Genomic DNA, 9,232 nt, shown 5'->3' with positions numbered 1-9,232 from the left:
CTTTTGCTACCGTTACTTTTTCTATCGTTACCACTACTATCATATTACTTTGCTACTAAGCACTTTGCTGTAGATATTAAGTTTCCAGGTGTGGTTGAATTGACAACTCAGCTGCTAATACTTGAGAATATTCTTTGGCTCCCCTTGTGTCGAATCAATAATTTGGGTTGAATACTCTACCCTCGAAAACTGTTGCGATCCCCTATACTTGTGGGTTATCAAGACTATTTCCTGGCGCTGTTGCCGGGGAGCATAGCTCCATTCTTTGAGTCACTTGGGATTTATATCTGCTTATCATTATGAAGAACTTGAGAGATCCAAAAACCAGGATTTATCCCTCAACTACGAGGGGAGGTAAGGAACTGCCATCTAGCTCTGCACTTGATTCACCTTCTGTTTTGAGTAAGCTTGCGACACCTAAACCTGCTTCTGCTATTGATTCTGATATGTCGCATATTATTGAGGATGCTACTTCTGCTATGCATGATACTTATGATGAAACTACTTCTATGCCCGATACTACTGTGCCACTTGGTGAATTTCTTGATGAACAACTTGCTAGGGCTAGAGAGAATGAAATTATTGAAACTGATAATACTGATGAAAGTGATTATGAAGGCTCTCCTAATAAATATGAAGTACCTGTTGTGCCCGAGGGCTATGTTATGGATGAAGAAACTAAAAGAGACTTTCTTGCTTGCAATGATAGAAGTGATCTTAAGAAATTATTAGCTAAGCTTAAACAAAAAACTCTGAATGCTAGAATGAATTATGATCCTGTTTATGCTACTTCACCTATCTTTGTTACTGATAAGGATTATGAATTCTCTATTGATCCTGATATAATTACTTTGGTTGAATCTGATCCTTTTTATGGCTATGAATCTGAAACTGTTGTGGCACATCTTACTAAATTAAATGATATAGCCACCCTCTTCACTAATGATGAGAGAACTCGCTACTTTTATATTCTTAAAATATTTTCGTTCTCATTAAAGGGTGATGCTAAGATATGGTTTAATTCTCTTGATCCTGGTTGTGTGCGTAGACCCCAAGATATGATTTATTACTTCTCTGCTAAATATTCCCATGCTCATAAGAAACAAGCTGCCTTAAGGGATATATGTAATTTTGTGCAAATTGAAGAAGAGAGTCTCCCACAATCTTGGGGGAGGCTTCTCCAATTACTTAATGCTTTGCCTGATCACCCTCTTAAGAAAAATGAAATACTTGATATCTTTTATAATGGACTAACCGATGCTTCCAGAGATTACCTGGATAGTTGTGCTGGTTCTATTTTCAGAGAAAGAACACGAGCTGAAGCTGAAATTTTATTGAATAATATGTTGAAAAATGAAAATAATTGGACACTTCCTGAGCCAGCTCCTGAGCCTATTCCTAAACCAACTCCGAAGAAAAGGGGTGTTCTATTTCTCAGTCCTGAAGATATGCAAGAGGCAAAGAAATCTATGAAAGAAAAGGGTATTAAAGCTGAAGATGTTAAGAATTTACCTCCTATTGAAGAAATACATGATCTTAATTTACCGCCTACTGAAGAAATACATGGTCTTGATAACCCGACACAGGCAGTAAAGGTAAATTCTCTCTATAGATATGATAAATCTGAAATCCCATTTACTAAATTTGCTAGCCCATGCTTAGATGAGTTTGATAAATTTATGGTTAAGCAAGAAGACTTCAATGCTTATTTTGGTAGAGAATTAAAACGCAGTGCTGATATGCTTGAACACTTGGGTGATTATATGCCTAATGTCAAAGGTGAACTTAAACTTATTAGTAAACATGCTTCTATGGTTACCACTCAAGTAGAACAAGTACTTAAAGCTCAAAATGATTTGCTCAATGAATTGAATAGTAAGAATAAGGACTATGCTGTTAGAGTGGCTACTAGAACTGGTAAAATGACCCAGTAACCTTTGATCCTGAAGGCCACCCTAAGACAATTGAGCAAGATTCTCAGAGAAATAATATAGATGCACCTAGTCCTTCTAAAAGGAAGAAAAAGAAAAATGATAGGACTTTGCATGCTTCTAGTGAACCTATTGCTGAAACACCTGAGAATCCCAATGATATTTCTATTTCTGATGCTGAAACACAATCTGGTAATGAGCCTGAAACTAGTGATAATGTTAATAATAATGTTCATGTTAATGCTCAACCTAGCAATGATAATGATATAGAAATTGAACTTGCTGTTGATCTTGATAACCCAGAATCAAAGAATCAACATTATGATAAGAAAGACTATGTTGCTAGGAAACACGGTAAGGAAAGAGAGCCTTGGGTTCAAAAACCCATGCCTTTTCCTCCCAAACCATCCAAGAAAAAGGATGATGAGGATTTTGAGCGCTTTGCTGAAATGATTAGACCTATCTTTTTGCACATGCGATTAACTGATATGCTCAAAATGAATCCTTATGCTAAGTATATGAAAGATATTGTTACTAATAAAAGAAAGATACTGGAAGCTGAAATTTCCACCATGCTTCCTAATTATACTTTTAAGGGTGGAATACCTAAGAAACTAGGAGATCCCGGAGTACCAACTATACCATGCTCCATTAAAAGAAATTATGTTAAAACTGCTTTATGTGATCTTGGAGCCGGTGTTAGTGTTATGCCTCTCTCTTTATATCGTAAACTTGATTTGAATAAGTTGACACCTACTAAAATATATTTGCAAATGGTTGATAAATCAACTGCTATTCCTGTCGGTATTTGTGAGGATGTGCCTGTTGTGGTTGCAAACGTTACTATTTTAATGGACTTTGTTATTCTTGATATTCCCGAGGACGATAGTATGTCTATTATTCTTGGAAGACCTTTTTTGAATACTGCAGGGGCTGTTATTGATTGCACCAAAGGCAATGTCACTTTTCATGTTAATGGTAATGAGCATACGGTACACTTCCCGAGGAAACAACCTCAAGTCCACAGTATCAATTCTATTGGAAAAATTCCATCGATTATTTTTGGAGGTTTTGAATTTCCTCTTCCTACTGTCAAGAAGAAATATGATATTCTTATTGTTGGGGATGTGGATATCCCCGTTGAGGTAACCTAGTGTTATTCGAAAATTCTCGAGTTCCATGTTATTCGGAATGAGTTTGTTAACAAGACTTGATCAACCTTGTTAATGGATTCCTTTTGTTGATCATGAGATGGATGAAATTAGAAAACACAACTCTCTGTACCCTCCTTTTACTTTCTGTTATTCATATTAAATAAAATAAAAATAGTATTTTCTGTCTGTTATCTGAATTATCCTTGCAATATAAAAATACCCCGAAAATAAAAGTTCTCTAAATGCCCTGAAATTTAAATATGACTTTTTCTAGAATATTTGAGAATATTTGGCACTGAGAACACAATAGGGGGGCATCCACCTGGCCACGAGGGTGGAGGGCGCACCCTACCCCCTGGGTGCGCCCCCTGCCTTGTGGGCCCACGATGGCCCTCCTCCACTTATTCCTGCACAGGGCGCACCCCCTTCCTTGTGGGCCCACGATGGCCCTCCTCCACTTATTCCTGCACCCACACACTCCTTCTTCCTCCCACAAACACCATTATCCAGCTCAAGCACAAGTTCTAGCTCATTTTGCTGCAATTTTCGATCTCCTTGCTCAAAGCACCTCTCACAAAACTGCTTTGGGGGATTGTTCCTTGGTATGTGACTCCTCCATTGGTCCAATTAGTTTTTGTTCTAGTGCTTTATTCATTGCAAATTTGTGCTGCCTAGGTGACCATGTTCTTGATCTTGCATGTCAAATTTATGTGGTTCCAAGTAGTTTTGATGCATGATATAGGCTCTAGGCACCTGTAGGAGTAGTTTCTATCAATTTTGTTGAGTTTGGTTCACTTTTATTTGAAGTTACTAAAAAATTCAGAAATTTTTCAGAGGAAGAAATATGTTTAGGAAAATGTACCAAGGTGGTTCTTCAAGGAAACAAGGACCCAGGCTTGCAATGCATGATGCTGATGATGAGCCACCAAGGGACGCTCCAGTGCGGCCTTGTGAATGGACTTCAGAGGACTTCATGGATCGAGCGGGAATTAAGGAAGAATTTAACGCATATTTGCGTAACGCTGATCTTGTGAGCTTCGAGGAAGAAAAATGCCGTCAGTACCACTATCTCACTAGTTCCTTTGTGAGGAGGTTTGAATTTTCATCTTCACGTAATTCTCAAACTGTCCTGTTTGATCTTTATGAAAATTCTTAGACTATGGACTTAGAGGACTTTACCACTGCTTGCAAACTTCCACAATGGGGTAGTGCTAGTGAACCTCACAAATCTGAATTTAGAGATTTTCTTGCTAGTATAACTATGGGGGAATCTAGAGATATAGCACAAGCTACCATAGGGAGCATTCATTTTCCTGCTATACATTATTTTTCTCTCTTCATAGGTAGGTGCATAAATCGTAATGATGAAGCATGTCATATGTTTGTCCCTGACCTCAGTATTCTTAGGAGTGCTGTGTTAGGAGATAAATCTTATAATTTGGGAGCCATTGTTGCACATAGGTTGCATCTTAATAGATTTAATGGAGATTTCTTCGGTGGAATTTATGCAACCCGCATAGCTAATTTTCTTGGTATAACCATACGTGAGGATGATATTGAGTTGCCTCCTGCTTATTTGTATTATGAGGCTATGGTTCGTCATCAGTTTGTTGAGAGGAACGATCAGTTCCTCCAGTACCGACTAATCTTTGACAGACGACGTACCTATCACGTTGCTCTCCCTGCTTCTACTTTCTTTGACTTTCACGCAAAAGGGAGATATTCTATAACTAGAGAGGAGGCGGAAGAGTATAAGAGGAGAGCTGAGATAGCTCGCCTCCAAGCTGCAGCCCACGATGCAATGACTGCTGCATCTCAGTACGACCCCAACTACAACTTTGGATATCTGCCAGGCCATCCGTGGCATTAGACCAACTTAGGCCAAAAGCCTAAGCTTGGGGGAGTACGTATTTCTCATTGACATTACATTCAAGTTCACACACTCATTGCTAGATGTCGGTACTCATACTTTTTCATTGTAATATCCATGCTAGTTTATTTCCTTTTTGTGCTTTCTTCTTGTGTGTTTGATAGACCTTAAGAAAAACCAAAAAAATTAGTTGTAGCTTTTAATTAGTTTACTTTCCATGCTTGTAGTAGTAATTAAAAAGAAAACCCAAAAAGATTTCCAGTTCTTCTTTTTGCTTGTTGGGAGCTTTCCCGTTTAAATAGTTTTATTTCTTTTCTTTTCTTTAGGGGTCGATAGGAGAAGACCTTAATTAAACTGTTAAAGTGGCTCTTATATGCATTATTATTGATCTGACAAAAGAGCCCATATTGCCTTGTCTTCTCCTGTTTATTGAATGCTTGCAGATTCCAGCTTAGTCCAATGCACGCGCACTATTATTATTATTATTATTATTATTATTATTATTATTATTATTATTCACATCATTCGGTCGTGCAAGTGAAAGGCAATTATGACGATATATGATGGACTGATTAAGATGGGAGAAGCTGGTATGAACTCGACCTCTCTTGTTTTTGTAAATATGATTAGTTCATCGTTCCTGATTCAGCCTATTATGAATAAACATGTTTGCAATGACAATTAGAGATCATAGTTTCTTATGCCATGCTTAATTAGCTAGGAGCTTATAATGGTTTACCTTGCGTGCCAACATGCTATTAAAATGGTTGTGATGTGGTATGATAGGGTGGTATCCTCTTTTGAACGATTCGAGTGGCTTGACTTGGCACATGTTCACGCATGTAGTTGAAACAAAATCAACATAGCCTCTACGATATTTATGTTCATGGTGCATTATTGTAACGCCCACGATGCAGCTATATCTCCCACGTGTTGAAGCACGACTTAGAGGCATAACCGCATTGTAAGCAATGTCGCAAGTGGGGTAATCTTCACACAACCCATGTACTGAATAAGAAAAGAGATACATAGTTGGCTTACAATCGCCATGTCACACAATGCATAAATATATCATTACAATCATCCAGTTACAATCAAGGTCCGACTATGGAACCAAAATAAAGACAACCCCAAATGCATAATGTCCCCGATCGCCCCAACTGGGCTCCACTACTGATCGTCTGGAAAATAAACGTAGTATCGTCCTGAGTCCTCATCGAACTCCCACTTGAGCTCAGTCGAATCTCCTGGAATGGTATCATCGGTCCCTACATCTGGTTTTGGAAGGAATCTGTGAGTCACGGGGACTCAGCAATCTCACACCCTCGCGATCAAGACTATTTAAGCTCATAGGTAGGGTAAAAGGTATAAGGTGGAGCTGCAGCAAGCACTAGCATATATGGTGGCTAACATACGCAAAAGAGAGCGAGAAGAGAAGGCAAAGGCACGATCGATAAACTATGATCAAGAAGTGATCCTAGAACAACCTATGTTCAAGCATAACACGAGACCGTGTTCTCTTCCCGGGCTCCGGCGAAAAGAGACCATCACGGCCACACACTCGGTTGATTCATTTTAATTAAGTTAAGTTTCATGTTATCTACAACCGGACATTAACAAATTCCCATCTGCCCATAACCGCGGGCACGACTTTCGAAAGTTCAAATCCCTGCAGGGGTGTCCCAACTTAGCCCATCACAAGCTCTCACGGTCAACGAAGGATATTCCTTCTCCCAAGACAACCCAATCAGACTCGGAATCCCGGTTACAAGACATCTCGACAATGGTAAAACTAAACCAGCAAAACCACCCGAATGTGCCGACAAATCCCGATAGGAGCTACACATATCTCGTTCTCAGGGCACACTCGGATGAGACATCCTATGAGTAAAACCAACCCTCAAGTTGCCCCGAGGTGGCCCCGCAGTCTACTCGGTTCGGACCAACACTCAGAGGAGCACTGACCCAGGGGGGTTTAAAATAAAGATGACCCTTGAGTCCGCGAAAACCAAGGGAAGAGGCTAGGTGGCAAATGGTAAACTAATGTTGGGCCTTGGTGGAGGAGTTTTATTCAAAGCGAACTATCAAGGGGTTCCCATTATAACCCAACCGTGTAAGGAACACAAAATCAAGGAACATAACACCGGTATGACGGAAACTACGGCGGCAAGAGTGGAACAAAACACCAGGCATAAGGCCGAGCCTTCCACCCTTAACCAATTATATAGATGCATTAAAATAGACAAGATATAATAGTGATATCCCAACAATAAACATGTTCCAACAAGGAACAAACTCCAATCTTCACCTGCAACTAGCAACGCTATAAGAGGGGCTGAGCAAAGCGGTAACATAGCCAAACAATGGTTTGCTAGGGTAAGGTGGGTTAGAGGTTTGACATGGCAATATGGGAGGCATGATAAGCAAGTGGTAGGTATCATAGCATAGGCATAGCAATAGAGCGAGCATCTAGCAAGCAAAGATAGAAGTGATTTTGAGGGTATGATCATCTTGCCTGCAAAGTTCTCCGAGTTGACGTAAGCTTGATCCTCGTAAATGTTCTCAACGGATTCCTTGATCACATACTCGTCTCCCGGCTCTACCCAAAGAAAGAACACAAACAAAGGGAGACACAATCAAACACGGTGCAATGCGCAAGCAACATGATGCAAAACATGGCATGATATGCGGGATGTGATATGCGATGCATATGCATGTTTCGGAAAGGAAAGATTGAACCTGGCCTCAACTTGGAAAACCAAGAGTGCTACTGGAAAGATGAGTTGATTTCGGTCGAAATCGATATAAAGATCACCGGAATCGGATGAACGGTTTGCAAATGGCAAGCAAAACAAATATGGCACCGATCTGCGATTAACAGCACGAGGCCATCTAAATGCATCAAGAACAACAAGCTACTACGCTCTAACATAACAACAAAGCACATGGAGGGGATCCACTCAAGATGCTTGACAAAAGATGAACGCTGATCTACGGCTAATTCACTCAATAGCAGGTTCAACCAAGCATGGCAAAAGTGCAAAAGATATCAGGTTACAGAATTAGGGAAAATAACAACATGCCAAGAATTTAACATCAGGAAGCAATGTTTAGAGCACGATAACAACATACTATAGGAACATATCATGGCAAAGCAAGGCATGGCATGAAGCTACTCAAAGCATACAACAAAAGTCCCTTACTGACCATCAGCCAAAAGGGATTAGAAAATACAATGGCAACCATGTGAACATAGCAACTTTCGTTAACAGATTCAGACTTAGTAGAAAACTGGAACATGGCAAAACAGATTCATGTAGGCATGTTTACGAGCTCAATGCACTCACCACAAGGCATTGCATGACAAACTAAGCATACACCCAGCAAGTAGACATGGCATAGAAGCTAAACATGGCAAGAACACTCTCATAGCATCCACGGATCAACTACAACAACCTCGGCAAAATTGCTTAACATGTAAACAATCTGCCAGGAACATTTTATAGCAAAAGTAGAGCAAGATTGAGTCATGCTAGGGTGCTCCATAAATGCAAACAAAGACATGGATGGATAGAGCATAACAATATCTCCAAAACATCCTTCCTGAACATGCTCAAAAGGGGCATGGATCACTCTGTAGCAACAAGAATACATGGCATAAAAATATTATCAGGGCAAAGACTTAGAAGATTTCTAAGTCCCTGAAATCAGCAACATCACGAGAGCTACTTTGCATGCTTGTGCTAGTCACTACAAAGATCACAAAAATACATGGCATACACCCCTGTAAAGATGGCATGGCATACTTCAAAACACATGTAGGGCTCAAGTTCATAGGAGGCACACATCAATCATGGCAAAAATGACAAATGTCCAATCTCTGTTAAGAAATTGAAACTAACATTGCATAGCACTCTTGCAACAACATTTAGGGCATCCAGCTGAACTCAAATGAACATGGTGCAATGGGATGAAATGAAGTACTCGTCGAGACGAACAATTTGATACGCTACACGCCCAAAACGAAGCCACGGGTGCAGAGATATGGCATGATGAAAAATGCTAAAAATAACAGAAACTGGGACAAAGTCAACCCTAGGGTTTCGGATCCAGATCTGGATCGGGGTGGCGCACAAAACGAGGTTTGCCAAAGTTCGCCGGAGATGCTGCCGGAGTCGAGGGAGGAGGCGGTGGAGGCCGGAGAAGGTGAGGAGGGGCGACGCCGGCGAGGAGGAGCGGCGGCTCGGGTCAGCCGGCGGGCGCGGGGACCCGGCCGC

This window comes from Triticum dicoccoides, chromosome 7A, assembly GCF_002162155.2.
Source record: "Triticum dicoccoides isolate Atlit2015 ecotype Zavitan chromosome 7A, WEW_v2.0, whole genome shotgun sequence".
Lineage (NCBI taxonomy): Eukaryota > Viridiplantae > Streptophyta > Magnoliopsida > Poales > Poaceae > Triticum > Triticum dicoccoides.
This window is presented reverse-complemented; position numbering follows the sequence as displayed.